This window comes from Protopterus annectens, chromosome 9.part0, assembly GCF_019279795.1.
Source record: "Protopterus annectens isolate FY-2018-M chromosome 9.part0, PAN1.0, whole genome shotgun sequence".
Classification (NCBI taxonomy): domain Eukaryota; kingdom Metazoa; phylum Chordata; order Ceratodontiformes; family Protopteridae; genus Protopterus; species Protopterus annectens.
Genome location: NC_056743.1, coordinates 194,435,219 through 194,459,963, shown reverse-complemented (window position 1 = coordinate 194,459,963; position 24,745 = coordinate 194,435,219). Strand labels below are relative to the sequence as shown.

The 24,745-nt window shown below is 38.6% G+C and overlaps 1 protein-coding gene across 1 annotated transcript in view; it reads right to left on the bottom strand.

The window, feature by feature from the left end:
- Nucleotides 1-24,745, bottom strand: part of USP47 (ubiquitin specific peptidase 47) — a 3,572,488-nt gene that overhangs the window by 587,363 nt on the left and 2,960,380 nt on the right. The gene's annotated exons all lie outside the window — the stretch shown is intronic.

Here is a 24,745-nt window from a genome sequence, read left to right as displayed (position 1 = left end):
TTGACAGGGAAAAGTAACAAAGCACATTTAGAAAAGCTGGCAAAAGTTAAAATGTAGCAGAGGAATGGGGGCATACAGATTATGAAAAGGAGCACTCGCAAAGTGCAAATTGGAAAATAAGTGAATAACTGGATAAAATATACATGAGTTTAGGAAACAGCTGCTAAACAACCAATTGCTTTTATTTGCTTTTTATTTTTTGCTTGTTTTATAATAATCCCAGAGCAAAGAAATTCTTAGTATGAAGACTTATGCAACAGAAAGTGGAAACAACTGTGGCAGAACCCAGGCACTCTACTGCAAGAAATTAATTAGGAATCCTGAAGAGAAAATTGAGTTTGCCATCATGAACTTCCTTTTCCCATTTTCACATGAAGTAGGGATGTCTTATCAACATTAGTCAATGTGACCAAATCACCTAGAGCCAAAGTTTACATTGCCAAGTGGCTAGACTTGACATTTCTGCAATATTATAAAAATCTATGTATGGCAGAAGAGTTGAGAAATCAGGAAGAAACAAATGGAAGCATTTCTGAAAACTTCAGATATTCCAAAGGATGGCAAAAAGGGGCTAAGCCAGTGATGGCGAATCTTTTGGATTTGGTGTGTCAAAAATATGGAAAATGCCTAACTTGACTCTGCTTGCATGTCACCCCCCTCCCCCCAAAAAAAACAACAAGCAAACAAAAAATTAAACTGCATGGCTCTCAATACATCAGTAATAAATCTCAACAGAATCAGGGACAAATCTAGAAGCAAGAGACATTGACAGTTTAAAACTACTAGAAATATTAATTTGAGACCCTGACAGAAAAAATTAATGTGAATTAACATACATTTTCTGAAATACAATTAGTCTATAAATCTAATTATTGTCATTAAGTTTAAAAAGTTGCCAGTTTTAGGAAGGAATAAGAGTGACAGTTGAGAGGAATGTAAAACAGCAAATTCCTAGAAATGCAGACTACTTTCCCTTTGCAGAAGTGCAACCACAAAGATCGAGAAAGTATACCAAAAAAGTCTTTGGGGTTAATAACTTCTTTATGTCTGGGGCAGTGTTCTTCAACTGGCTCGTGGCACAAAATAATTCAATTCAGTTCACACAAGCAACAAATGGAAAAGCAGTTTCTTTGGTAACTCAGGTGTTGATGAACGGTGGTGTGTAACCCAAAATGTCGTGGCATGTCAAAGGTCCACCATCACTGAGCTAAGTAGTTAAGAGAATAGATAGAAGAAATAAAAGCTGTAATGTATACCCCATCAAAAGGGAAATCATCAGGAATGAATGGAATTCCTTAAGAAATCTAAGTTGGAAGGAAGGACAGAAGCTGCTAAAAAACTTGGAACACACTGTTAATAAAATGGGAGAAATACCTGCATCGTGGAAGAAGGCAGTGGTGTCAGTATTATCGAAAGAGGGCAAGGACTCAGCAGACCCTGCATTATATTATCCAATACAGATTCTAAATCACAACAAACATTACCAAACCTGACTTCTATGGAAAGCAGACAAACACTTGATAACATTACCAGAACAATGATGACTCAAAGTGAATCAGAATTAAAAACAAAATGCATTATTTTTGATAGGTTTGGATGTGCAGAAAGTGTTCGACAGTTTATGCTGGGAGGGCAATGCTAGCCTTTTCATTCCTAAATAGTGTAACAGAGCTAATAATGAGAATATATGATGACTTAGAGGTAAAAACAAAGGCAAGGGAAGTCATTTCTTATAACCTGAGTTTAAACTAGGGAAGTGGGTAGGGATGTGCTCTTTGTCCTCTCATATTTGCTATATATTTGCAATCTTTATCAAAAAAAGAGAAGAGATTCAAAAATTCAGGGATATAATCACTATGGTAGCCAAGAAAAACTAGCTCTGTTGCAAATTATATTATGTACCTGATACATCAGTAAATTATGTGCCTGCACATGAACTACTTCAACAATTCATGAAAAGAAGAAATATTCAGGTGAGTGGTTTAAAACGGATTCTACTATGGAAGCTAAAGATATATGGGAAGAGACCATGTGGAGATTATTAAAAAAATAAGAGACTGGAAAATAATAGAAATGGACATGGGCAATCAGATATATGGTGAGGATTTTTTTTAGTTCCTTTGATCCTGTGCATAATGGCAGGCATACCCATTTTGGCCAGAGGACAACAAATAGTAGGAAATTTAAGGAATTTATTTGGGAAGGAGAGAGGACAAGACTAAAATGGAATAAGATGAATTTTCCTACTGAATGGGGGACACCTGATTTGAAGGAATACTTTAAAATTACTCAAATGAGACTTTCATACATAGCACAAACCGTGGGATTTAGACTAAAGTAGAAAATATGAGTGTGCAAGGGATGGGAAAAGATTAGGGTTTTGTAGGCAAGCCCCTTGAGAGAACAGAGATAATTATACAAAGTGTTTTTTTTTTTGACTTACTAAACGCTGGCTAAACCTTTTACCATGACCTACACGGTGTCCGAGCTTACATACTGCTGTAATACTTGAATTTCACGCTGCAGTATGCAATGTTCTTACACACAGGTTTTAACTGGTAGCTGAAGCTGATTTGTTTGTGTCTTTCGGCTTGATACTGTATACTTATTTGTTTAGCCTTTGTCTAGTGCGATGGAACATAAATGCTATTTCAGTACTCACCTTGCTCTAAACTATGCATCATTAGCATTATTTTATTTCTGCGAACATGGCAAAGAGAACCCCCAAAGTTCCTTTTGCTCACTACTAACTACTGGTTAACTGTTACAGTATCAGTTACCTGATCAAATTGGGGATATTCTGAGATTAATTTGTGGCATTTGTTTTCTTCTTAACTTATCTCTCCTAGCAATCTGTATCTTCCCCACACCCTGCTGACTGTCCTTCCTGGTTATTTTAGTTTTGTATCATTCAATAAATAGCATTCTATGTTCCACACATTTCCCTGCTAATTTTTTTTTTAATTTTCTATTAGCTTTCTACTACATTTTTATCTTCCCTTGAACTGCAACCACCCAAGTAGCCAAATCAGAACCCTGCTGACATCAGTATTACGCAAACTGTATAGCCTGTGTGTTTCAAGTGTAGCTTTCTCTCATCTCTTCAGGCTACCTCCAAAAGCTAAAACGTATATTGTTGCCTTGTAATTACTTACATACAGCAAGCTACAATGCTAGGGTCAGCAGCAAGGAAAAGCCTTCTCCCCCACCCTTTCCCATACCTGTAGTGTTCCACTAGTTTAACATTACAATTTATTGCCTTCCACCATGGCTTCTTCCCCCTATGCTTTTTGTGTTTGTATCTGGCTTAAGTGTTTTCTTAGTGTTAGTAATTCCATGGTTTAAGCGTTTTCTTATTGTTAGTAATTCCAAATTTGTACAATAAGCACCCTTTAACAAATCTGCAAAGCTTTCTGCAACATAATAATAATTTTGGAGTCATTTTTTTTGTTTGGTAGAAGGCTCACTCTGCTCCCCTACCCTACCCCCATTCCCACCATCACATCAATTACATTCTTCTCTAACCTCTCCCACCCACGTCACAGACCAACCACTACCCACATCCAATTACTAATCTAAACTCTCACAAACTTATCCACTATCCAATCTCCAACCCCAGCTAATTACAACACTACTTCATAGCCTATAACCTTTTAAATACTCTGTACTGCCCCCTACGACTGTTACAATACTTTCCGCTTCCATTCTTACCCCACTTTCCTTTTTTACTATCCTGCTCTTCTCTTTCACTAATAACTCTCCATTATCAAACGTTTACTACCTAGTACTTCCCCCACTCAATTAAAATCTTCATAATAACCCAACACATCTTAATACTTCTTTCGCCTTAGTCACACACTATACATCCTACTACTACCCCATAGCCCTCCCCAAGGTAACCAGAAGGTTACTATTAACTTTCCTACACTAAAGCAATCAACAAACGTTCAAATATCTCCTGGCATCTTCAACACCACCATCCAAAGCCAACACAATACTAAAGTACCAACACCCAAAATAACCTCAAAAAACATCACATTTAGATACCACTAGCATATATGTAGTCACATCAGTACAATAGCAAACACTGCCACAAAACTGCTTACAAATCCTGGACACAGCACCCTTACTTCATCCAGTTCTCAAACACCACATATACCTAATATACCTCACAAAAACACTGGTGTATTGTTACTAAACTTATACGTTAGACATCTGGTTAATAAAGCTCATGAACTAGAGGCTATCCTTTCACATTATTCCCCAGAAATAGCCATCTTAACAGAGACCTGGTTTAAATCCCATATCTCAGACAACAGAATTACACCCTCAGGGTATAATACACTTTGAACAGACAGAAAAGACAAAAGAGGTGGTGACACCTCTAAATCTACAAATACCTACCCCTACTAATACTGACCTACTTCTTGCCAAATTATAAATTAATGCCAACAAGCACATAACTATAGTAGCCAATTATATCCCACCAGGCAATAATATTTCCACCACTAAACACATCCTTCGATGTATCTCTAATAACATCACCCAAGAAACTATTATCATGGGTGATCTTAATACTGACTGGTTCACCTGTAATTCTAACAACCCTAGCAACCACATTAATCTCTATGGCTTCTCACAAATTATCCAGTTCCCTACCAGAATAAATAAAAAAATCTAAAAAGCACTCTATTCTCAACTGGGCCCTAACAAACAAACCCTCCCATTTTCAAAATGCTGGCTGTTTATCAGACATCAGTGATCACATACCTACCTACCTACTCCGGCAACACATTAACCCTACTAAGCATACTATATATCATCAGATCTGTAATAAGAAACATTTTAAACCACTGAAACTAATATACACTCTAAAACACTAAGTGGAGCCCACTAAAGACTTTACCTTTAGATGCAGCAGTTGAACATTTTAATAATACTTTCCTCAATACACTCAACAGTATGGCACCCCATAGAACAGTTTGTATCAAAGCAAATTCTGCTACATGGCTTACTACTGAAACAAAAACCCTTGTTAAGCAAAGGGACAAGGCCTGGATCTCCTGGCATACTAGCAAAACTCCATCTGATCGTATAACTTATCAACAACTCAGGAACAAAGTCAAACACCAAATAAAGCTAGACAAAAAGAACTATTACACTAGCGTGCAAATTAAATATCAAAATAACTCACAAATATTCCGGATTACAATCAAAAAACATACTCAATCCCAGACAAACCACAAACCCTCCCGCACCTTACCAAATAACTCAGAAACCACTGCTGAACAGTTCAACAAATACTTCACAGAAAGCATTCTTGCACTAATCACAGATAACCCAAATAACCTACAGACAACTAACAATCTAAATACCAATAATAATACTTCCTTCACATTTCAAACCATTCCAACCAAAACCATAGAAAAACTCCTAAAAAAACTGAAATCAACTACAACTGCAGCTGATAACTTACCAGCAGAGTTCCTAAAAAAATGCAGCTGGGGCTATATCTATCCCATATCAGTACTGATTAACCACTCAATTTCTGAAAACGATGTCCCTACCATTTGGAAAATTTCTTATGTTATCCTCCTACATAAGGGTGATAAATCAACTGAAATAACTAATTATGGCCCTACAGCTATCCTAGCCCCACTTTCAAAACTCATGGAGAAATATATACATTCCCAACTTATGATATCTAACATCCAATAACTTACTTGCCATCTCCCAACATGGATTTAGACCATCCCATAGTACAACCACTGCTCTGCTTAGCTTTACCAACATCATAAACCAATACAGGAATGAGGGGAACATAGTCTCATCAGTTTTCTTAGATATGTCTAAAGCCTTTGATACAGTCTTCTACAACAGACTTCCAACTGATTTCTCAGACCTAAAAATACACCCTTTATGTGTCTTTTGGTTTCATTGTTACTTAACAGGTCATCAACAGGTAGTTAAGTGGCAATATGATTTCGCCACACTTCTTCCTTTTACCCTTGGAGTCCAACTGCGATCCATACTTGGCACTCTTCTCCAGTATTTTCACTAAAAACCTCAACTCAGCCGCCTCACTTGCCACCATTATCCAATATGCAGATGATTCAATACTAATATGTGCAGCCCCTACCATGCAACAACTTCAGGACAAAACACAACAGGTCTTTACAGAAGTTGAAACATGGCTGGCTAACTCCGAACTTATGCTTACCCCCCCCCCAAAAAAAAAAAAAAAAAACTTATGATCTTTCAACTTACCAGACCACTAGATCCCCCCCCACTTCCACATCACAGCAAATAACACAATAATTATACCTGAACCATCCACCAAACTACTAGAAATCATTGTAGATGGTAAGCTAAGTTTTGACTTGTATACATCACAAACAATTAAAAAAGTCCACAAAAAATGGGCACCCTTTACAGAAACCAAAAAAGAGCTGCCATAGCCAGAAACTCCCTACTAGCAACTCTATTATATGCTTCACCCATCTTTATCAACCTCAAAAAGAACAGATTTAGATAAAGTGAATACATGCTATAACAACATAGCTAAATTTGCTACTGGAACATTACACAGGAACCCAAAAAAACTCCAGCTCCCCAAAGCTTAGTACAACCTTCCTCTAACAATCGAACACTACGATAATCAAATAAATAATTTCTACAAGTCTCTAAATCTAACAAAACTTCTTATACTCTTCCTATATCTCAAAAACCTGGAGCTCCCTCCCCCATAATATTAAAACCACTGACAACACACAACAGTTTAAAAAACTACTCAAAAATTACCTGACACTTGACTCTGCTCATGCAACACTCCTGGGCTGATCCTGTTATTATAAGTACATTCTCCATTAATTATTCAGGCTACTCTTGGACAATGAACTTATTTGCATTATGATTTTTCTTTTTGCCTTTTTATTCTTAAATGTGTTATAAGTCTATAATGATTTTCTCTTTACAAATGTAAAATAATACTCATAGCTTCTATGTTAATATCACCATGTTAAGTTCTATATCTGATGTATCTACTTTTAGACCTGCTGTATCTACTGTAACCTATGATGTACATACTGTCATGATGTATTTATTGCTATTAATGTTGTATGCACTGTCACTTTTTGTGGAGCTTTTCTCCCTGGGCCTCCGCTGGAAATGGGCTCTGCCCAGTCAGACGTTCCCAGCAAACAAATGTATTAATAAAATAAAAAAATAAATAAAGTGACAGACAACATTCCAAAGACTAAATCAGCAACGGAGTGGATAAATGAAATTTCGATAGTAGTAACACATATAACTAAGAGTACAGAAAATAGGCAAGAGATGGCATGAAATTATTGAAGGAAAGTAACAAAAGCAATCATAATACTGGGCATAAATACATCAGAAAAGATAAGAGTGGGAAGAAGCCAAGTAATATATGATGCATGCACATGACAATGGGAAGTCCTACTGTGACATTTCTTTTTTCATTGTTATTAATGCATATCAACTCATTCTGGTGTTATAATGTGACAAATAAAGTTGTTTAAAACATAAGAAAATATAACTGCTCAATTACATGGTTACACTTCAGTCAGTTAAAGTCAAACCCAATATTTACATCTTCATATGACTGATACCTCACTGTACACTACATTGTCTAAACCAGCTCAATAAACTGCATCATGGGACTTACAAGATGGCTGCACACTGATCAACAGCTTGACTTCAGGTCTCCCAGTGTGAAAAGAGAAACTGCAGCATGAGGTACTCTCAGTCTGAGTAAAATTCATTTACTGGTTAGTAAGTACATGGCTTGGATACTTGAAAAGAAGAAACCAAGACAGCCTGAAAGAAAATCAATTAGAAAAAGGTGGAGAGAGAACACTTGGGAAGAGTTGTGCAACTGTTCAGCAAAAACCATTTCCAGCTCCAATTTTAGTGTAAGACATGACTTCCAGTAATCTAGAGGAGAAAATAAGTAAAATGTGCTCAGAGCTGATTAAAATAAATGAAACACAGAAGGTGTACATTAACTCAAAAAACGAAAAGCTGGAAAAAATTAAAGAAGCTTTAAACATATACTCAGATGAGTTGATAAAATTGCAAAAATTATAGGCTGAGATGAAGAAATGCCGTGGTGGTACGGCGGTAGCGTTGTTACCTCACAGCAAGAGGTTCTCCCGTTCGATTCTCGGCGTGGCTTGAGAGTACCTTCTGTGTGGAGTCTGCATGTCCTCCCTGCGGTTGGGTAGCGTTCGAAAGACATGCATGCATAAATGGGTGTGCCTTCGTTGAAGGTTGGGCGTCAAGCTGGCACCTCGGCGTTTTGTAAAAATCTACTGCCAATCATTAGCAGACCGGAGTTCTGCTGTGGCGACCCCTTACCGGGAAAAAGCCGAAAGACAAAACAACAACATAGGCTGAGATGAAGAAAAGCCTGGCTGAGTATAAGACTGTTCAAGAAGACACGTTTCAAAAAAGAGTAGGACAAGAGCATGTAGTCAAAATCTGAGATTTTCTGCTGTACCAGAGTAAATGGAAGGAACAGACTGAATTCATTTTATGAAGGCACAAATGAGAAACTGGACTGGTATTCCACAGCAGGAACTGCTAATTGAAAGACCCACAGTGCTATATACTTCCAAATTAGGTCATGAGAAGCAGCCAATACCTTTATTAGTAAAGATGCAAACATAAAAAGTGGATACAGTAGAGCGTTTGTGGAAAGTGATTACTCACTGCACACCAGGCAGAAGAGGAAACAAATTTATTGCAGTAATCAGGAAATGTCAAGAGTTAGGAGTGAAATTCAAGCTGGTGTACCCAGCTGTCTGCAGAATATGTTTTCCTGGAGGGTCAAAGTCATTCTTTGATGCAGAACAGGCTAAGGAGGAAATGCAAAAGTTTGCCCAACAAAAAATGAGCCCTCAAGCAGAAGGGGACTCTTCTTCCCATTCCTCTTTTTCCAAGCACCTTTATTGAATTATCACTTACAGCATAGGCACATTTACATTCATATAAAGGTAATCAAACTACATTAACATAACAATCATTATACTTCACATATATTGCTATACAATGAAGTACACCGAGAAACTTTGCCACTGAAACATTTTCCACCATTCCAAAGGAAAATGCTTGAGATACAGAGAAAAGCACAAGAACTGACCAGAAGAATCGGGAACAATGAGGAATTGAATTGGAATCTGGATTTGGGAGACGGGAGATTAACATAAAGAAGACCAGCAACATGGAAGTTAATGAATAAATGTGAGACTACAAAGCATCAATCATATTTGTGAAATACAGCTGTCCAATCATTAGCGGACCGGAGTTCCGCTGTGGCGACCCCTAACCGGGAAAAGCCGAAAGACACAAACAAAAAACAATAACTGAAAAGGGCTTTTGTTGACTTTGTTAAACTTGACTGGAACTGAAGGACATTTGCCTCACTTCATGTCATTAATGTTTGGAGAGACTCTGAGGCACACCTCTCAATCTCTAGATGAGATAATCAGAGACAAAGGACCTTAAAATCAGGGACACGTAATTAACATAAGTTATGCATATTCAAATATGTACTGGGCACGCCGACACACATTCAATAATACAAAGACAGGACATCATTTTTGAGCTAAAATTCAGTGAAAGTAGCCATACAGAATAAAGCAAAGGCTTGCTACTAAAAAAAAGTCAATAAACTCCCAGTTTTGGCTCTTTAGCTCTATCAGTAGAACTGGCTCTTTAGCTCTGTCAGTAGTAGTCACATAGTCACAGAAATGAAACTCACTTTAATAAGTGCAGATTGTCACTTGACAGAAATACATAGTCATTAATGGTATTGACTACATTTCCCAGAAAATGTTTAAGTCATTAACAGAAGATGCTTAACAGAATCTGTCCAAACTCATTTTATTAAACTTTCTTCAAGTAATCCTTATAATAATGAAACAGTATATGTCTGGTGTTCCTGCAAATTTAAAGCAGCATCTCCACCCCCCCCCCAACACTTCCACATCCTATCATACTGCCATTGTGTGCTGTACCACACTAAAGCTAAAAATAGTGGGGGAAGAAAGGTAAAAAAATGGGGACAGATTTTAATTATTCTTACAAGAATTAGAAAGTTGCTGGAATAAACAGTTTTCTACGAGTATGGATTTTCTGAAGATTATGAAGATCAAAACTCAAACATGTCATTAAGTAACTTCTCAATGATTTGTCATACAACCAGACATTTTATGAGGAGCAATTCAAAAATATGGACATTCTCCTGCAGTTGTTAACTCAAAGTTATTAAAATGCCTGTCTAAAACAACTGTAATTAGAACTACCAGTTTACAAGCAGAGATCAGTAATTAATAAAACAAATACGCCAGTGTTGGCAAATGCAGTTACTTTGATTTTATGCATAACCCTATTTAACATGTGATTAACAGTACTGTTATTTACCTGCTACTATAACTACAGGATGAGGAAATTTAAAATAAAATCCAATCCACAAGTTGACAAACCTCACACTTTCAGAGAAAATTTGGAATTCCCTTTCTCAATGCTGCATGTTTCCTCAAAAGGTTGTTAACACCAAGGATCTAAACAAGTTTCTCTCATCTCTAAAATAAATCCAAATGACTCTCTAGTTTTCACTCCTTAGCCAAAACACAGGATCATAGGAAGTTACTAGGCTATTGGCCCTGAGGCCCTTACAAGCCTAGCCAAGAATTTAGCCCATGTTCCAACAAGTCAGCACCCTATGCCACTGTCAAGCAGGGACACAGGTGGAATCCTAGGGGTGTATTTTCTGTTCCCCATCCAGTTATCTAGGTTGCACTTAAAAAGGTTTAATGAGATACTCTACTTTATGTGGAGAGGGAGTCTATTCCACAAAAGGGGGAGTCTTTGGGACACAAATCCATCCCACCAACAAGTCCTATTGATGTCACAGACCAGGCTGCGGTCTCGTGTGCGGGTTACTCGAGTGGAGCTTGACTTGTGGATATGCAGCAGTTCCATCAGGGCAGGGTCTGAGATTGCTTTGTATGTCAGACAAAAGTCACCTCTGATGAGTCTGTAGGAGACTGAGTAGAGGGACTGGGCTTTTAGCCTATCTGTGTAGGCAGATGTTTGAGGCCCTGGATTCTCCGGGAGAGTAACTTCTGTGGTCTCTCCAGCTGCTGCATGTGCTTTGTGAGGTACATGCTAGAAGAGACATTGAACTCAATAATGTGTCTTATAAGGGAAGAATACAGAGATGTTATGACCACCTTGTCCCTGGATGAGATACCCTTACTAATGAGGTGGGCCATGTAGAAAGCTTTCCGTACATCGGAGGCAATATGGTGGTCAAAAGTCAGTTTGCTATCAACCTGGGTGCCCAAGTCCCTCATGACTGATTGCGTGCTTAGTGCCTTATTAGCAATGTGATAATTTGTGGGGACGTCATTCTCCCCAAAAGGGATGATGATGATTGTTTTTTGGCATTCAGTTTGAGGCACGTTTCTGGCACCAGTCATTTGTCTGGGTGAGAACCTCTTTGAGGAGGCTTCCTCAAGTTTCTAGTTTCTGCATGCTCAGGTTCACACCATGGGTGACAGCAACAATCTTCAGGCTTGCTTTTCTCTCCCCTTCCATGCAGTCTTCCTTCCCACTCCTGTTCAAAAGAAAAATGAACAAACAGCACCAACCTGCCCTGCTTAATATGAAAACTGAGTGGACCTACCTGAACACTGAAAGCATATTAAATCCACATTTGCTTTCACATATTCAGCAATAAAAGAAACTGGGCGGCTGCATGAAAATTAGACACTGTAAAGTGATGCTCTCTTTGGCTAAGGCATCTACACCCAGAACAGAGGTCGCCTTACCATGAATCTCCAGTGCACAAGCACCCAAATCGGGCAGAAAGGAAATTATTTAAGCTTAAAAATGGGTGCTCCCATGCAATTTGGGATGATTGAGTGCTATGCTCTGAGGGAAGAGGAGGAGGAGGAATGAAAAGGGTAACTGTAAGTAAAACAATATTACAATATTTTTTTTCTCAAGAGTATTTCTATGAAACTTTTTAAAATATAAAATGTATATTTTATAGTAACATATGTTTTGTTGTTCATGTAAGTGGTAAAGTTAGTAAAGTAAACAGATGACTTTTATCCCCTTCCACTTCTCTTTCTTCTTTTTTGGTATTAAGAAATGTAGTCATCACAGTGCAAAAAGAGAAGCAAAACTGGACAAAAGAATGTTTAAGTTAATAGGCTGTAATCTTGATTTCTTGAGGCAGGTGTAAAAGTATACAGATTATAATACATGTAGAGCTGATACATTTTATCTTACTTCTACATGGATGAATGTCTGGATTAAGACCCTTGGCTTAGTTTAATAACACATTTTAAGTGAAATCAAATGAATATGAGAGAGCTGAATATAATGAAAAGTTTTTATTTAGCAATAAAAGTTTTAGTTTGTCGTTCAGGATGCAACAGATGACTTCATATATCTTTTTTTCTCTTACTTTTCCACGGAGGCAAATTGACAATAGGGTAGCAAAACACAGAACACTGGATTCTTCATGGCTAAAAGTTAATGATTTCTGAAAGTATGCAAGTAGTTCTCACATCTGGGGAGGGGGAATGAAGATAAAAACTAACAGACATCAACTAGTGTAAGTAGAAGCACAGGCAATAACATGCGTCTTGACATAGATAACCTGAACTTCAGATTAACTAGGGCCTGTGTTAGCAGCTGTCTATTTGGCACAAACGTTCCTATTAGGAGGGTTAAACTTCATTATTTGAAGATGTAATTAGTTATGTGTGCTTTTATTAAATTCATTGGTTATGAAGGTCTACTGGGGTGTGTTTCGGTTTCTTGTTTGAGGGTTTTTGTTAAAACAAAAGTCTTGTAAATGCTGATAATAAAAATTGTATGCAGGATAAGACATTTAAAAAGGCTGGTATATATGCAGAGTACAAATGGCAATGCTATAGGAGACACATTTGGAAAAAAAGGAGCATGTGAATTTGATAAAAAAAAGGATTGCAGGATAGATATTCTGCAGAATATCAGGGACAAAGAAAAAGAGGAGTACTTATATTAACTGGCACAGGAGCTCAAGTAGTGGTATAAGAAGGAAAAAAAAGATTATAATGGCAGATTTGTAGCAGTAAGGAGCTACTGGCAAAGGATGAGGATTACACTGACATGCATGTATATTCCACCTAAAACTGCTATTTTGGAGCTTTAACAATTTTGCAGAAAATAATCAGCTTTCAGAAGGGAATATTATTTATATGTGGGGACTAGAATTTGATTTGCAACAATGAGGATGCATTTGGGGGGGGGCTAGAAGGAAAATATAACAAAAGAGGGTAGATTTCTGAAGAAATGTATGAAAATATTTGGTAAGAAAGCTGTGAATTCGGTAGTAGGCTAGACTTAATAGAAATTAAATTTCAGAAGAACATGTCCATTTAATTGCGAACTTTGATACATATCCAATAACTGTTTCAGATCATGCATCCAAAATTACCAAGATAAAAATGTGGGGTAATGAAGTAAAGATGAAACACTGGCACATTCCCACCTACCTGTTTAAAAAAAGGAATTTAAGGAATGGATGGTGAAAATTATACATGAGTTATTTGGGAAATAGAAAGTATTCCAGAAATTATAGCTAGTGAGTGGGATAAAATGAAAGTGTTTAAAAATAGGGTAGAAATAAAAGACAAAGACATCTGGTTAACACCTAATAAGAATTACTTAGTGAGGCTAAGAAAATTTAAAGTATTACCAAATAAGGGAAATCACACACAACAAGAGAAGGTGCAATTGCAGAGTGTTGAAGAGGAAATAAGACAGTACCTGGATAATATGCAAGTGTTTAGAAATATTGCTATTATGCAACAGAAAGTAGAAAGGGTTGTTGCCATACTTAGGGAACCTATAACAAGAAAAATAACCAGAGATCCTGTAGATGTAGTACAGATACTTTGGAATGTTTTTGAAATTTTGTATAAAGGAGAGAAGTGGGAACATCAAGAAAAAGCACAAATGGGAATATCTTTGGAAGACTTAAATATGCCAAGGTCAGCGGTAGATGATGCTCAACAATTAACAGTTAAGATATGAGGAGATGAAATAAAAATGATGATGCATAACAGAACTACAGGAAAGTCTCCAAGAATAGATGGTATTCTGGTGGAAGTTAGGAAGGAAGAAAGTGATAAAAATCTAGAAGACTTTGTTTAATAATGTTTTAAAAGGAGGGGAAGCACCAAAATCCCAGAAAAAAAGATGTGGTGGCTGTAATACTAAAGACGATAAAGACCCATCTGATCCAGCTTCATATAAGGCCCATCTCAATTCTAAACTATGATTATAAATTGTTTATATCTATAATGGCTAAAAGAATGGCAAAGGTGATCCCAACATGATAGATATGGACCAGTGTAGTTTTGTGGAGGGGAGGCAAACATTTGACAACATTAATAGAATTATGATCCACAGGGAAGCAAAATGTAAGAAAATACCACTGTTATTGGTATGTCTTTATTGACAGAAAGCATTAAACTGAGTAAGCTGGGATTTTAGGAATAAGGCAATGGAAGCATGTGCATTTCCTGACACAATAAAGGATAAATGAGGGATCAGAGGCAAAAGTCAAAGTGGGAGGGTTCCTCTCTGATAAGTTGTGTCTGAACAAATGAACCAGGTAGGGGTGTCCACCTTCCCCTTTGTTAGGACAACTGATAAAGAGAATAAGGGACTCAGAAATTCAAAAAATATAATTGATACTGTGTTCAACAAAAGTTGGCATTGTTTGCAGATGATATTATTGTGTACCTGATATAACAAGAACAGGGCATCTCAGTGTTGTGGAATATTGTGACACATTTTTTTTTTTGGGATATAAAATTAATGCAGATAAAACAAAGGCTATATCTAAAAACTATGTACCCACAGATGAATCGGTTCAGCAATACCCATATTTATGAGGAAATTATAAAACCAAGTATTTAGGAGTATGGGTTAAAAAGGATTTGGTTATGGCAACTACGGATATGTGGAAAGGTGCTAAACAAAAGACGATACAAAAACTAAGAAAGTGGAAGCTCTTGCCTATGGATATGGATAGTCCCTTTAGTTTTATACACAGGTCAAACATATTTTTATCAACCAGAGAAGAAGTTGTGGACAGTGATTATTAATAAAGAGTTGAAGGATTTTATTTGGGAGGGGAAGAGGGCAAAAGTCTAATGAGATAAGTTAATCCTCCAAACAGAAAAAGGAGGTTTAGGATTAACTTATTTTAAGGGTTAATTCAGACCTACACATGTAAGGCTCTTATGCATAACACAAACAGAAAACAACAATTTATAGTGTAAATGGGCTGATGATAAAGCAGGGGGTAATTCAAGAAATAAGGAAAGAATGGGATTTTGGATGCAGATCCTCAAAGAGAAGAATAATTCATAACATAGCAGAAAGTACACTAAGAACTAAGCCAACATTGGAATGGAGAAAGGAGATTCTGCCAATAAGAATAATTGTAATTAGGGGTACAGAGAACAGACAAGAGGGAGTTGGAACTTACTGGAGGAAGCTGGCAAAGGAACCAAGGTAATGGGAACAAATAATTAGAGAAAGAAAGGTAATGGAATGGGAAGAGGCCAAGTCGTCAGTTGGACTGCAGGCTAGTGAATGCCTTCTCTATCAGGGACTGATATCAGAATATAGACAATGAGAAGGGGACAGGGGACTCCTAAATGAAAAAACCTGCAGTGCTTAAGTTTTTAGTTGAACCTAGAACAGGAGCTGTTAAAAAAGGGTTAATTAGTAGGGCATATAAAATATTACAACATAACTATAGGAATCATCAGAAGAGGTCAGGAACGACTGGGAAAGTACAGTTTTGTACCAACCATAAATGTAGATGTTCGAGTGTATACACTGCTGCAGTCATTACACTTGGGTTATCCTGCCATCAGGCGGTTTCCCAGTCGGCCTTTGTTCCAAAGTCTTGGTTCGGCGTCGGTTGCTGTCGCCTCCTCCCTGATGTCAGTGCGACAGGGGTATAGAAGATGCAGCCGACGCCATTTTCTTCAGTTTTTCTTGCCCCAGATGTCAGGTGCCTCTAAATAGGTAGGCAATTCCAATTGCTAATAAAACATACATAAGAAAAGCAAACAACAACTTACAGCTACCAGCAAATACTCCCGATAGGTAGTAAGGGTAGAAGACATAGGTATGTACCAGCCAGTAAGAGGGGAAGGAGGGAGGGTAACCTGGACTGCAGCAGTGTATACACTCGAACATCTACATTTATGGTAGGTACAAAACTGTACTATGTTCATCGTGTTACACTGCTGCAGTCATTACACTTGGGTAGAATCCCAAAGCTGAGGTAGGGTGGCTGGTTCTATAAGGCATTAGGGGTGGCTATAAGGTCCTGAAGCACTGCAGTGGCGAAGCCAGCTCTGGATTTAGAGTATAGAGGCAGATGGTAATGCTTGGTGAAGGTATGTACAGAACTCCAAGTTGCTGCTTCCAAAATATCCTTGGTAGGTACTCCCCTGAGGTAGGCAGTTGAAGTGGCTGTTGCCCTGGTGGAGTGAGAGCTAATGCTGCTAGGTACAGGTTTTCCATGTTATGTGTAGCAGAAACGTATACAATGTCCTATCCATTTTGAAATAGTCTGTTTTGAAATGGCTTTTCCCTGTGCTCCTGCAGCATATGCTACCAATAATTACTCAGATTTTCTGAAAGCTTTTGTTTTGTCCAAGTAGAAGCGTAACTGCCTGTGAATGTCCAAAGAGTGCAGTAGTCTCGCCCCTTTATTCTGTGGTTTAGGATAAAAAGTTGGCAGGTGAATAGTTTGGTTTAGAGCCACACTGGATACGACCTTTGGCATAAACGTAGGGTTAGTTCTTAAAGACACCTTGTTCTGGTGGAAAATGAGGAAAGGTTCCACTGCCATTAGTACCTGTAATTCTGAAACTCTTCGTGCTGATGTTATTGCCAGGAGCAGAGCAGTTTTCCAAGAGATATATTTTAATTCTGCTGTGTTAGCTGGCTCAAAAGGAGGTAAAGTTAGTTTTTCCAAAACAAAGTTGAGGTCCCAAGTTGGAGTAGATGTCTTGTTTTTAGCCCCGCTGAGGTACTGTTTTAACAGAGGATTAGAGAAAATTGGTGGATCCGTGTTGTAATGAGCAGAGATGGCAGAGGCGTGGATCTTGATGGATGAGAAGGAGAGGCCCTTGTCCAGCATCTCAGTTAAGTATTGTAGTATCTGAGGAATGTTTGGGACAAGAGGGTCAAGGCTGTGAGCTTGGTTCCAGGCACAGAATCTCTTCCATTTATCCGAATAGGCTTTCCTGGTACTTGGCCTTCTGGCCTTCAGAATGACATCCATAATAGCTTTGGAGAGAGGCATTGCTTGCTTGACTAAGGAATTTTCCATGCAGCTAGGTTTAAGGTCTTTAGCTGGCTGTGTAGTATTTGATTGTTGTGCTGAGTCAGCAGATGTGGGATTTGAGGCAAAATGCAGGGTGGTTCTTGTGCTAAGCTCATTAAGATTGGGTACCAGTGCTGGCGTGGCCAGCCTTGTGCAATCAGGATAATCTTTGGCTCTTCTTGCCTGGTTTTTATGAGTACCGTTGGCAGGAGAGTTAGTGGTGGGAAAGAGTATACTTGTAGGTTCTCCCTGCTGAATGAGAGGGCATCCACTTTCCATGCTTGTGGATGGTAACTCCTTGTGCAGAATTTTTGTAGCTGGCAGTTTATTGGAGATGCAAACAGATCTATGTCCGGGCTCCACCATTTCTGTGTTATCATTCTGAATATTTGTGGATTCAATTCCCATTCGTGGGGATCCATGATGTTTCTGCTTCAGTCGTCTGCCAGTGTGGTTTTCTCTCCTGGGAGGAATTGTGCTTGCAGATGAACTTGAAGGTTTATAGCTGTGTTCCACAAGGTCATGGCTTGTCTGCATAGGGGGTAGGAGTGAGTGCCCCCTTGCTTGTTTATGTACCACATAACTGTGGTGGTGTCTGTCTTTATCAGTAGTTGTCCTGGTTGCAGCAGGTCCTTGAAAGCTATAAGGGCATTTTGTACAGCTAGCATCTCTTTTTGATTGATGTGAAGATGCCTTTGTTCTGCGGGCCACGTGCCCTGAATACATTTGCCTGCCATGTGTGCTCCCCAGGCGTAATCTGATGCATCTGTTGTCAGTGTTTGCCTGGCTGTGGGCTGTGTAAAAGGCTGTCCCTTGTTGAGGTGACAAACTTGAGCCCACCATTGAAACTCCTGTTGAAGGCAAGGGATTAGTGGTATAACTGTTTCCAAACTTTGACAGTGTTGAGACCATACATTCTTTAGGTACCATTGTAGTTTCCTCATATGCAGTTTGGCATATGGAATTAGTAGTATGCAGGATGCCATGTAACCCAAGGTCTGCAGAATTTTTCTTGCAGGGAGTTGGGTCTTTGTTGCTATCAATTGAAAGTATTGAGTCAGTTGTCCTTGCTTGTCTGGCGTAAGATAAGCCATCTGGGCCGTTGTGTTCAAGCTGGCACCCAGGAATATAATCTCTTGTGAGGGCACTAGTTTTGATTTCTTTTCGTTTACTGTGTACCCCAGGCAACTTAATAACTTTTTTACAAACGCCAGATGCTCTAAAAGAATGTCCTTGCTCTCTGCTTGAATCAGGCAGTCGTCCAGGTACAGATAAATTTGAATTCCTTTCTGTCTGCAAAATGCAATTACTGGTGCCAGGCACTTTGTGAAGACCCTGGGCGCAGTAGATAAGCCAAAGGGCAGTGCAGAGAATTGGTAGTGTATTAAACCAGCTATGAATCTGAGGTATCTTCTGAAGTTTTGTCTGATAGGGACATGCAGGTATGCCTCCTTGAGGTCCAAAGTCACGAGCCAAGCTTTCTTGCCCAGCATGGGAAGAAGCTGCTGTAATGTCAACATTTTGAATTTCAGAACATCCAAGTAAGTGTTTAGAGATGAAAGATCCAGAATGGGCCTCCAGGCTTTGTCCTTTCTGGGTACCAGAAAGAGTCTTCAGTAAAATCCTTGTCCTTGCTCCTGTGATGGTACCTTTTGAATAGCTCTCATATCCATGAGTGCTGTAATTTGTTTTTGAGCCTCTGCCCATTGATTTGGTGGCAGATTTGACATTCCTTTTAACCTTGACAGAGTGTGAAAGTGGAACCTGTAACCTTGAAATACAATGTTGAGAACCCATTTGTCTTTGGTGATCATTTGACAATTGTGGTAGAAGAGTGCCAGTTTTCCTCCCAAGGGGGCTGCCAAGAGGGATTTGTTTGGCAGCTGTAGTGGGAAGTCATTGGGGCTGCTTTTTTATATGGTTGGGGCCTGCTTCCCCTTCTTTCTGGCCTGATGCAACCCACTGTCGAGGCCTATAAGGACCTTGTGTTTGACCTCTACCTTTTGGACGTCTGTATCTTCCCCTTTGAGGTCTGTCTGTAATTGGAAAGGACCAATTCTTAGTTGGCCAGTTTCTGCTAAATCTAGGAGGCTGAACCTGTAAAAAAATCCTTCACCGTTTGCATAGATTTTGCCTTATCCTCCATTTCCTTTAATACCTCTTCTGCCTTAACTCCAAATAACACATCCTGCTGCAAAGGTGCATCCAATAATGTTGCTTTAACATGATCTGGTAACGTATGTTCTTTTAACCAAGTATGTCTTCTAATGACAGAGCCTGTAACTGCTGCACTGCAGGAGGCCTCTAGAGAATCAAAACCACATTGCAAAGTATGCTTTCCCACTTGTTCAGCTGCATGCAATAAATCCTGCATTTCTTTAAAATTAGGAGGATCTGATTCTGGAAGCATTTTCTGTTTTAACTGAGACAGTAAAAATTGCTGATAGTTTAGCATGTGAAACTGCCAATTTAAGGCTCTCATTGCTAAAGTTGCAGACATAGATACTTTCTTTCCCCATCTGTCTAATGCTCTGGAATCTCTGTCAGAGGGAACTGGATTCTTGGCTGATGAGGCCTTAACTCCTTTGGGTCCCTGAGAAATAGTTTCAGGGTCAGCTACAGGGCTTCTATACAGAAATTTATGTGAGTCAGGGACTCTGTAGTATCTGTCAGGTTTAACAGGGGCTGGAGGTAAGGAATCAGGATTTAAGCTGGATTCAGTATACACATCATCCATAATATCCAACACTGGTGGAATAGCAAGGGGTCTGTGTTGAGGTAATAAAAGGAAGTCTCTGAGCCTTTTCTTGGATTCTGAGTAATCCTGGCCTTCCCAGTGGAAATGCTCCCACATGGTATGTAGGGTTTCCCCAAAGGAGTAGTCCTCGGGCGGTGAGGCTGATGGAATCGATTCCTCAGCATCAGAATCCTCATAAGGGGGTAAAGAGTATTCTAGTTCCGAGGATGAATCAGAAGAGATGGACACAAGGTTGGATGAGTCATACTCTGCATCCTGTCTAGGCCTTTTATCAGGAGGGGGATGGGACCCCCTGATCAGAGTGATTAGGTCTTCGGCCATTTTGAGCATTTGTTTCTTAGGCATGGAGGCCTGTCCTGGAGAATGCTGTATTTGTTTCTTTGATTTTAAAGGAGGCTTAGACTTAGCTGAGGGTTTAATGCTTAACTGAGTAGGTCTAAAGACACCCTCTGAAGCTGTGGGTTGCTCAGCTACTCCGGATCCCTCTGAAAGGTTAGTCTCAGTAAGCTGAATAACTTGTGCGTCCGAAGGCCCAGCCATCTCCACGTGGGAGTCAGAGGCGGCCTGTGGTTCTACAGAAGCGGTCATCAGGGGCTGCGAAGGCGCCTCGCTGAAAACTGGCGACTGGCCTAGAAGAGGCTTCGTCGTCAGTTTTAGGCCTTGGATGCCTATCACTGTCTTTGTGCTTTTTGTGTATTCCGGTCGTCGGAAGTTCCGACGGCATGGTATAATTGAATTTTCTACCAAAATAATGTTGGGTAAAATCAAACAGATGTTTAATAGTGCGCTTGTTAAACCTAGCACAAAACCGACAACCAGTGACATCGTGGTCTGGGCCTAGGCATGGGATACAATAGGAATGGAAATCCTTATGAGGTATTTGCTTCCCACAAGAAATGCAGTTATTAACTTTTACTGACATCGGTCTGAGGCAAGAAAAAGTTTCCCCAATGGGGTACTTAGCTTTGTAGAAGACTTCAGTTCTGGATTCGGAATGAAAATCTCAGGAGACGGCCGACCGGCACTTGCGAACTGCTTTTGCTTCGGGCACCGTGCGGCAAGAAAGACTGAAGAAAATGGCGTTGGCTGCATCTTATATACCCCTGTTGCACTAACGTCAGGGAGGAGGTGACAGCAACCGATGCCGGACCAAGACTTTGGAACTCGGGCCGACTGGGAAACCGCCTGACGGCAGGATAACCCAAGTGTAATGACTGCAGCAGTGTAACACGAACATCAGAGATTACATATGCAATTCACAAATAAACAATGGGAGGACATATGTATGAGTCCCAAATATGTAACAAGGTCTAGAAAAGTTAGAAGTTAGAATTTTTGCCTGTTTGCATATATACTTTTATACTCAAAGCAGACTCCAAAGAAGTTTTTCTCAGGTTGACGGTAAATGTTAGAGATGTGATGTGGAAAAAAGAGGTAACTGGGAACATATGTTTTGGGAGTATAATGAGTTGGCAGACTTTAGTATTCTGTCAGGAATACAGGGTGAGCAAATGGGTGTAACTAAGGAATTTTTTTTTTTTTTTTAGTTTGGACACAGGATCTGAATTGTCTAGGCACAGCAAGGCGTTGTTAAGTTTAACTATGGTGGCTGTCAAAAAAGCAATTCCTAGAAAATGGAAATCAAAATCTAAACCAACTACACTTCAAGTAGTGAACACTGCAACAGAGATGAAGGAACGGGAAGTGGGATCTTTAGAAAAGGGTAAGAGCAAACTGCATAGAAAAAAAAGAAGTTATGAGAACAATACATGCAGAAAAATGTTTTGAAGGAGAAAAGAGATTTAAGAGAAGGCAGAAATTGAACAAACTTATGTAATTTGCTTAGACTGTATATCATATATACTGTTGCATATCCTATAATGTAAACTTGTTAATATGTTTGATTACTTTTATATAAATGTAAGCTTGCCGATGTCAGATGTGATGATTCAATAAAGGTGTTTAAAAATTCCATCACAAAGTTCACTTGATACAGGTCCTTACTCAGAAATACTACTGTTAGTACTACTCTAACTGGATGGTAGAAAGTAATGGCTTACCAGACATCAATTTCAAAGTTCACCTTTTTTAGTAATATTCCAGGTGAACATTATGGAAAACGTCATGATAAATAAAAATATGAGTGCAGTCCACAAACTCGACAACAAATAAATAACCACTGTCATAAAACGTAAAGGAAAACCACGTTTATTCAGATACGGTAAGCGCTTTCATTAAATAGCTTCATCAGACCATAAAACAAACTGGTCACAAAACTTTTAAAAAGTATAAAGCAACCAATCATTGTTCCAAACTTATCGCATCAAAGTCTAAGCAAGTTACATAGTTTAAAAGCCCCTAGTGGATAAACCCTGTAAAAAAACCAACACTGCACGTAAGTAGTAAAGTCACATAATATGTAGATCCAAATTTAATGACCAGCTGAGAAGCTGGTTTGCTTCCTAACTTGAATATTAATGCTATTTCATATCTCCATTGTTCGCATACATCATAAGAATCAAATTTCATTCAAAGACATGAAATACATTCTGATCGCACCCAATATGTGAAGAACTACTGTCTACTTCAAACATATGGCAATTTAAAACAGATATATTTAGTGTGTGTATCACTCACAAACGGGACTTGTTAAATTCTTTGACCCAGTCTGTGTACATACCAATTATTGATGGCCAACTAATTCAAGCAAAAAACTGCTCAAAAGGGGTCATACACAATAATTAATATGTGCCTCACATCAAAGATATTCAATACTATACCGATGGTTAAAAAACAGACTCGTCAACTCGTGTCTCCAACAAGACACTGTGCAATACGCACGAAGCTTGTCTTATCAATACAAGCATTAAAGAACAAATCTATTTCCTTTAAAATGATGCATACACACATCTGTGATATAAAATTAAAGCATAGAGGCGCATGAGTACTTCCATGTATCACAAATTCTTAGAACAAATAAATAAAAACATAAACCAAATTTAAACGAAACCTAATATATATCTTCAACCCATCATGCTTGTTTGAAATATTCAAAATAATAAATAGTTGCAAGATCGCATCAATATGCAAAATTTATGTCTATGCACAAAATGAACCCTATATGAATTTATGTAATATATAATGCCTCATATACCAAACAATGGTATCAAATAAAAATCAAAGATGGCCAATATACACTTACTGGAATATTAATATATTTCTGAAAGGCTATGACACCTACTATCATATGGCTACAGATAGCCTCCTGTGTTTCAAGATAGGTCTTATGGAGGCCCTCTCATTTAGGCCCTTTACTCTGTTGGCTCTCAACCTTAGGATCCACCTAACTTCCTTACTTTCTGTGGCATTCCTGATGTCTCCCTCATATACCATCAGAGTTATCTCCTCAACAACCATAAACTTAAAACGATGTTCACTGCCTGCTATGTTCACATGCCTGGAAAGGGCATTTTTATTATATTTAATTCTAATGCTGTAAAGGTGTTCCCTCATTCTTCCCCGAAGTGTCCAATCAGTCTTTCCTATATAGAATGACTGGTAGGATGTACATAATGCTAAATAAACTTTACATTGGAGGTCTGACAATTTGCACAGACCCTAAACTCAAACCTCTGACCAGACTCTAGATGTATAAAGGCACCAGTGGTGTTTATATATTCACAAAAATTACAACTCCCACATGGGTATGTACCCAACTCACCATCCAGACCACTCACTATACCATTGTTATGACAGAGTATCCTCTTGAGGTTATTCTTATTCTTGAATCAAAAAGCCGGTTCATCCCCAACAATGCTCCTGACATGTGGGTCTGTGGTAAGAACCTTCCAATTTTTTCTAATGATATCGGAGATAGGTTTAACATCAGTAGTAAAATACACTGGTATCTTCAACCTGTTTGAACATGTTGTTTTAGTATATGATCTACCTGCATCTAAACGTGAAGAGAAATAGGGTTTAGCCCCCATCTCTTCTTAACTCATCAAGACCTATTAAACTGTGGTCTAACTCAGAATGGGTATAGCCTCTATTGGTCAGCATGTCCCTTAAGTTAGAGAATTCTTGTTGAAAACCTTCCTCTGAGGCATTTAATCTGGATACTCTCATACCATGTCCCTTGATAATGTTCTTGAAGATGTACCTTGGGTGCATACTACTTCTATGTAGCAAGGTATTCCTATAGCATTTCTTCCTGTATACACCCGTATTAATCATCCCATTTACCTAGTGTTACTTCTAAACTGAAGTCTTTGTTCTTTCACTTTAGGGATGGTAGATTATGGAACACTCTTCCTACAGATATTAGGAGTGCAAATAATTTATTAATATTTAAATCGTTACCAAATCTGTGGTTTAAAATTTTTTAAATGCAACAAGGTCTAAATTAAAGCAAGTTCTTAACTGGCCTTCACAGTCTCTAAGATTGAAAAATCATTTTTGAATTGTATATCTACACTGCTTACAAAACCTACAGACAAAAGTGCCACTCCTTCTCATGTCTTGTTATTCTTTTTTTTTAA